Genomic DNA, 8,354 nt, shown 5'->3' with positions numbered 1-8,354 from the left:
ATGGGTTTGCGACTAGCATGGATCCAGACCAGCTTGCGACTCAGCGCAGTCTGATCAGGATCCATGCTGTTCGCTGTCAGTTTCTCTACTTGTAATAGGGTTGGTAAGCGAACAGCATGGATCCTGATCAGACTGCGCGGATGCGCAGGCTGGTCTGGACCCATGCTGGTCGCAAACCCATTATGTTGGTTTTTTGTCATGACGCGGCTCATTATAAACAAACTCATTTGTAAAAATCGTAGATATAACGTAATAGAAGTATTGTATATAATCATCGTGTAATAAATAGTTCATAAGATATGTGATTTATTCTATAACTGTATCTATAAATGCTTTGTCGTATTTCATAGAGTGAGAGATTTGTGCAGTCTGACCGAAACTTGAACCGGGGACTCCGATTGAGCTATTCGGTCCGCTTACAAAATCTTTTCCTGAACAGTGGCATAATCCCCTGCTTTATTAAAAATTCACAGATTTACAAGCAATATGCGAACTAAAACTCTTAAGCTATATGCAGCCATGGTGCTATCCGACCATTTTTCACCTCTAAATAGTGAACAGTTCTAAAACCGTGACACATATGTCAATATTGTTCATGTATTAAAATCAATATTAATTACAATTTTCAATGAGTATTACATGTAATGTATATATGTATATATCAATTATGATAACAGATGCAGAATGACATGTGAATATGTATATATTATTTTGTAAGTTTTAAGATAATACATAATACATGTGAATATGTGAATGTTATTTTGTAAGTGTTATGATTGTTATTACTATACGTCAACATTCTTTGGCAGTGTGTAAATCATATCAGTCAAAATTGTGATACTGAAGAGTTTTTTGTTTTTAAGAGAAATAACGTTGAGTGTAATGTACCTGGTAAGAGACTTGTAAGTTATATATTAATTATGATATTATATGTGTACCTACGTGAAAAATTTTATGAATGAAATAACGTGTCTGCTGCATAATAGATACTGGGACATAATATGAATAAAGTCCCAAACAGAACAGTTATTCCATTAAAGGCTCTGAGCAGATAATGGATAAAAAGTTATTTTTTAATAAAAGTACTGAGCTTTCAATACACATACATTTAGTTAATTACAGTTGTCAAACTATAATATATGATAATTGTTACTATTAATTATCCTTTATTAAAGCAATGTAATATTTTAGAATTTTGGCAATTCGACTCGAAAAGAAAAGAAATATAAAACATACATTCTCTTGATAAGTTATTTCTTATTATTATTAAAACACACATACATTTATTTAATTATAGTTGTCTAACTAAAATATATGATAAATTTTACTATTATTATTATCATTATTATTATTATTATTATTATTATTACTATAAAAAAATAAATAACTGATTAAGCATTATAATTAAAGTTTTGCCTATGAAAAAGTATCAATGCTTATGTTATACATGTATGCAAAGTTATCGTTTATGGATACATGATATTTCCTACTTAATGTTGCATTATTTTGACTAAGTATGCTGGTTTCGGACCTTAATATAAATCCGTGGCATTATTAATGCTAAATGCTTTATTGTACAAACGGTATATAGGCATATCACGCGTTTTCAAAACAGCCAATGAGTTTAAAGCGTTGGTTTTGTATCACGTGAATCCTATCAACCAATCAGAAATAGCGCGGGCGAAATGAAAAAAGAAAAACGCGATTGGAAATGGATGGTTAATAAAATTCAGAATATTGCAAAACAAGGTAGGTTAAAAGTTATTTTTTATCGTTGTAATATCAATATGTGATCAATAGAATAGTTGCATTTTGTGAACAACAGCTTATTTTAGGGTTAAACTGATTTGTTTTTAGAAAACTTTAACACTTTTTCATCTGTTTCGCTATTCAATATGGCCGCCGGATTAGATCATTAAAGCAGGATTATATCCCCAAATTTAGAGTTTGATTTTGATTTCTAAACTGTATCTTGTTTAATAAATAATTTGTTTAAAAAATGCAAAAACAAAAAAAAAGAAAAGGTTATTTCTAAAATACGTTAATCATTACTTCCCTTTAGGGTAAAAAAGACACCACGTTAAAAATTACGACATTTAAACATCGAAGATGTCAAGGTATTACAGCCCCTGGACATGGTAGTACAAAAGGATTAATCAGTGTGTGTGACACGACCTATGTATTCTTGATTGGTCAACTGATTGGACTTTATAATAATCTTGAGCGATCTCAATTATCACTTTAAATCAGGGGTGCGAGTCAATGCGCAATCAAGCAAGCTGAAAAGACACACTAAATTTCTATTTGCTTTTTATAGTACTTTATGAAATAGATAGCCGAAAAATAGGTTATTTTTTATCTATTCAATATAATAACACAAATTATGAGATTTAACAGATTAACATATTTTAAAAGAAAATTGCTTAGTACTTCTAAAAAATATGTTTATAAATTTTTAGATAAAATCGTCTTTCTCAGTCTTGAGTGTTCAACGAGCAGAATACTTGTTTTATATTCACAGTTTTTATTTTTATACAAATTCCCATTATTTGATGCAAATATAAGTCACTTTAAAGGCTCTTTTCATTTTTATTCTCTTTTTTTTTTTAAAGTTTCTGTACACATGTTTCTTTATATTTCTTATTTATATTAACTGTATATAAATTAATACAAATCTGAAACAAAAATAGCAAACAAATATTTCTTTTTTTCATTTATATCATCATACATTTAGATGAATAAAAAATAAGAAAATATTTGTCAGAATTATTATTTACATTAATACAAAGAATGACAGATAAATACCCTTGATGTCAAAATATATGCTTATATTTACATTGATACGAAGCTTAGTGTCGGTGTAAGAATTTTAAAACTCGTGCATATAAAATATAGCAACGAACCAGAAGTTTTAAAACGGTTTTGTTTGTATTGTTTTAGCATAATTAGTAATTAGCAAGATCGAGTTTACTCGCAATTTAGGACAGACAACTCTTTTTTCATTCGATATTCTTGGTTATTTATCTACGTTGTTCAGGATAGCACAGATTTTAAATTGTATATATTGTTTGGTTTTATTAACCTGTCAATTACATACTGATTACACGGTCGATGCACACAATATATTAATCCTCGGTAGATTTTCGGAAGGCCCGTGAGATGTACGCTGTACGATGGAATTTAATTTAATTTGTATCTATGAACTAAGTGAACTGATCGTTATACACAATAGGGTAAAGCACGAGTTTATAATCTAAGTGCCATAGATGTTTTAAGTTCGAGACCGCGTTGGTTCATGTTTGTTTTTCTTATTAATACTTTCAACATTATGAAAGCTACACATGATTATTTTTTATGTTGTTCGTTTTGTTTTATTATGTTTAACTTAATTTTGTAAAGTCTATACTCTTTTTAAATAACATGTTTTAAGAATTCATGTTTAAAATTAAAACGGATTAAAAACAGTAAATGTCTTTTCAATGTTGAAAACACACTACAAATCCGTTCCATTAAAATATACTGCAAAAATAAAGAGAGAGTAAAGCCTAAAAGAATGTCATCAGTAAGGATCGAACCACAGACCTCTCAATTATCAGGCATTCTCTTAACCGACTGCGCTATTGCGAATTAAACGAAAACCTTCACATTAAGCTGGCCTGACTTTCAAAATATGACTTATATACTCCACATAATTTTTTCGTAAACTACACGGACCAAACCGAAGTGGGGTCGAATATTTAAATGAGTGCTATAATGTATTCATATTTGACAGGTCAATAAAATCAGACAATACATTAACTGAGTTTTCAACATTTATATTGGATTTTTTATTGGACAAATAATTAAAATTTAAATATTTTTTTTTCTTATTATAATTAAAACATTTTGTTTAGTTTTTAAGATAAACATTACGCATAAGGTGATATCGCATGGGTCAGTCACAAACATACGCCTGTTTGAGGAACAGCTATTAAATATTTCGTTATACATAAATTAACTGTATAAAGCCTTTGTACATCACATTTTTTTCGACATTCCATATTTTGACTTATATTTCACATAAAGCGATATGGTAACACACGCACGCACGCACGAACATACAAACATACATAACTACACATGCACATAAAAGTGAACACGTTCCTACAGTATTAACACTTTCGCACATGTGATCACTTATGAAGTATTTTCAATGTTTATGATGAAGTTATATGATGATTTTTTCAGGACAGTGTACAGCGTGTTTAAATCTTCCAGAAATGCAGCTGTGCCCTCTTAACAGCAATTATAGATGAAGCCAAGTATGGTAGCAAGTAATATAGATGTAAGTTCACGTATATATACATTGTTGTATTTTGTGAATAAAATAAGACAATTACACGGACGTACTGTCTGTAAAGAAGAGTTACACAGACTCATATATTCCCATCCGTACTGACATCCTGAGTTTTAATCTTTCTCAAGGAAAAGTCAAATTTCCTTAATTACACGCATTTATTTTGACATGAATAAATGTGGTTAGTTATAAATACATTGGTTCTCTTTTATATCTTGTTGGCGGAATGATGTCATAAAATGATGTCAATTAGGGCATATAAGCATTTTGCAGCGCATTTAAAAATGCTAAAACATCCTTGCTTATAATATGCAAAAATCAAATATATAAAATATATACAACTCCAACGCACACAATTGTTTGATATAGATGCACTGTGCATGCGACTTTATTTTATTAAATTAGTTTTCTTTTCTTAAACATATTACTGTATCAAAACAATATGTATTTCTTCACAGTTTAATGACTTTTATATATGTTAATGATAGTATTTTTTTTAGTTACTACGTGCGTAAGCGATAAGTACGCCGCTTTGATAATGTGAGAGTGACTTTACATTTTCTTTTGTGCATGTACACTAAAGTTAACAACCTTTGTCTGAATAGGTAAAACAGGTTTTCAGAAGCGAATATAATGTAAGATAAGAAACAGAATTTGAAATGTCTTAATGGCAAAGTTAATTTTATCACGAGTTCGAGCGTCACAAGTTGTCTCACTTTTTTGCGTTTTTCTTACCATATATATTTTTTTAATTTTACATTAGAAAAAATGAATTGGAATAGAAAGGTAGTTTTGTTATGATATTTTATAATTTAGATATACATGCACGGATGATAGTGATTTTTATCCTGTATAGTGTGTAGTATGTAGAAGTCATAGTACTTTTGCAGTGCAGGAGTATTTCGTGCAAACTGAACTCATGCATTCCGTATAAATTTGCACCAACTTGCTAAATAGGGCTAAATATAGCTACATTTAAATCAAAATGAGAAGTTAATAGAAAATAGCACAGCATTTTATAATATTTGCAATGAATGATACAAAACTTTCTTTCTTGATTGATAATTATAAAGCAATACTTTTGGGAAAAAAGGTGCAATCCGAGCCTAGCTGTCTTGCATTGATATTTACCACAACCTTACCTACTGCATTACGCTGAGAGTTGGTAAATTTGTTGATAATTTAATTTTTATAGCTAGCCTGTTTGAAGATAATAAACACAATACGATAGCTGTTTTACACCTGGATGGTGGACTTGACCACCTCGTCAATTAATTATTATACTAAACGCACAGTACTTGTGCGCACGTGAAACATATCATGATATGGCGTTGATACGTAAATGTTTCACGTGCGCACCTAATACTGTCGCATTTGCATGTATTAACGAAAATATTTCCTATGTTATTTTATGAAATTGTCACATATGATACGTATATCTTTTTTTCTGAATTTGATTTCATACTATCAGATTAATGCTAGAGGCAAGGGAGGATATTTTGATTTATAATTTTTGTGAGAATTATCACTTTATTTTTAGTGATCGAACACTGTAAGAGATTCTATTGCCAACTCACCTAGTTAAACAGTCTTAACAATAAAACAATATTAATCTACACTATTGTATATTGAAGGTATTCATTCGTTGCTGTGAAGTTGTGATGAGATAGTTTTTGAAACTATTGAAACTGAAACAAACAATAATCCAAATTTGTTAAGATTTACGTTTTTATATAAATAAGAAGTATAGCTGGGTATTCCGCCTTTTACTTAACTGGATATCATTGTGCAAACACGGATCTACATCTGAGTACCAAATATCTGTACATTTTAAACCATTTTTTTTTCAAACGAATTGACTCCTACTAACGACACTAATATACATCGTAAAACGATCAAAAAAGATTATGTCAGCACTTTTTCCCAATGCAATGTTATTTTGTTTAACATATATTTTTAATCAATAAAATACTCTTACATAGAACATAGATACCATTATAATTTATATTACACGTGTGAAATAATATATTCGTAAAAGTTTCATAACAAAAACATATAACTTATCATCCGTCAAAGATTAATCATTTCATTTAAATCCTGTGTAAATGGTTGCTTTATAAATGTCATCTTTATCCTAATGATATAAAGATAATTTTTGAAATTTGCGTAAGAGAAAAAAATGTATATATGTATATACGCTTAAAAAAATGCTTGTGTATAGACTTTTTGGAAAGTTGTGATAACTATTTCATGACACTATTTAAACAGGATTTTAAAACTCTCTTTTTCAGATACACACATGCCGAAGAAGATTGTAATATCTGGAGAAAACATTTCCTACGTCACGAAATAGACACCGTCACACTGGCCTATAGATGATTGATATATTTAAGTGCTTTTAAGAACAGTGTTTGAATGACGAATTTCTGTAAATACGGATTTTTAATTTTAATGCTAATTATTAGAACTTTCTGTAATTATCAATTTGTGCCATGGACTCATTTTCCTAAAATAACATGTGAATGTTAACACGAGCAAATGATATGACTATCTTTAAAATGTTTTATGGGTGTAATATAAGTGGCTCATATGAATCATTGTTAAGTTAAATCGAAAAGAACTTCAAGTTAGCATAGTTTTGTTCTAGATTTAAACAACATGTAATTCATAAAGGTTACGGCTTGAAAATATCGAAAAATGTACATGTATAATTCGATCTCTGAAGAAAATATCGCGGTGCGGATGTTCTGCACCGTGATACGTATTTCATAACTCTGTATTGCAACATACCGGTATATCGCCGTTCCGTTGCAACGCTACATTAATGTGTCCCTCTGGAATAAGGCTTACAACAATATATGACTATTGTAGCGAAGACATGTTTATTTTGTTATATATATGTATACATATTGAATATATGTTTATGAAATAATAAATATTTAAGAGTGACTCGATTTTGTTTTTACTTTATTATTTGAAATACTCCAATTGTGAAGATAAAGTTCTTAAGCATATGACTTTACAGTTCCAATTCACACGGTGTGTAATCAAACATGTTCTATTGTACAAGCCTGCATTTCGGTCATGTAAACGTGTTACTTATATGTAAATGCATGCTTTTGATAGTATCTGTACCTTCTTTTATCTCGATAATACAGTTATGTATACCCTGTGTACAACTAAAAAATGCAATTCCGTATATCCCCTGTATATATTGAAAATACGATTCCGTATACCCCCTGTATATGTAGAAAATACGATTCGTATATCTTCTGTATATGTAGAAAATACGACTCCGTATATCATCTGTATATGTGGAAAATACGATTCCGTATATCATCTGTATATGTGGAAAATACGAGTCCGTATATCATCTGTATATGTAGAATATACGGTTCCGTATATCCTCTGTATACGTAGAAAATACGAGTCCGTATATCCTCTGTATATGTAGAAAATACGGTCTCGTATATCCTTGGTATATTTATAGTATACTAGGGATAACAACCTTGATAAAGTCCGTATACGGGATTTTATTCTCCGTATACTTCAAAAATACGAACAAATATACGTACATGTATATGGTGCAAATACGGAATTCCGTATATGCCTGATGCATATACGGACTTCCCGTATACCCGGTGTTCCCTATACGGACTCGTATACTTGGTCCGTATATTCGACAAATACATCCCGTACACGCCCGTATATGTCAAAAATACGGGACCGTATATTCCCGTATATCAGTATATTTTTCGCAGTGTATTTTGTTTTATTGACATGCTATTTCAAAGTTTAAGGTGTCTTTCTTTTGCATTTTTGAAAATTTCAATTATTTGATCAGAGACTGAGAGTATGTATCCTTTCTATTTTATCACCATGATCTGATTCGGTCATTTGTTCCGATGGTGGCGATCCCGTTTCATGGGACGAAGGTACAAAACAAGGTTTCTCAACTGCTCTTACCATTAATTATTTTACCATGATCGGATTCGATCATTTGTACCAATGATGGCGG

The 8,354-nt window shown here is 30.3% G+C and overlaps 1 long non-coding RNA gene across 1 annotated transcript; it reads left to right on the top strand.

The window, feature by feature from the left end:
- The first annotated feature begins 1,453 nt into the window (after window positions 1-1,453).
- LOC132758727 (uncharacterized) lies at window positions 1,454-7,278 on the top strand. Its single transcript, XR_009629618.1, has 3 exons — window positions 1,454-1,749; window positions 4,228-4,324; window positions 6,628-7,278. It is a non-coding gene; the product is annotated as an uncharacterized LOC132758727 (long non-coding RNA).
- Window positions 7,279-8,354: the final 1,076 nt, after the last annotated feature.

The sequence above is a fragment of the Ruditapes philippinarum genome, unplaced genomic scaffold, assembly GCF_026571515.1.
Source record: "Ruditapes philippinarum isolate M1 unplaced genomic scaffold, ASM2657151v2 ctg1470_1_1_1_1, whole genome shotgun sequence".
Lineage (NCBI taxonomy): Eukaryota > Metazoa > Mollusca > Bivalvia > Venerida > Veneridae > Ruditapes > Ruditapes philippinarum.
The sequence above is the reverse complement of the archived record's forward strand: the minus strand, read 5'-3'. Positions and strand labels throughout refer to the sequence as shown.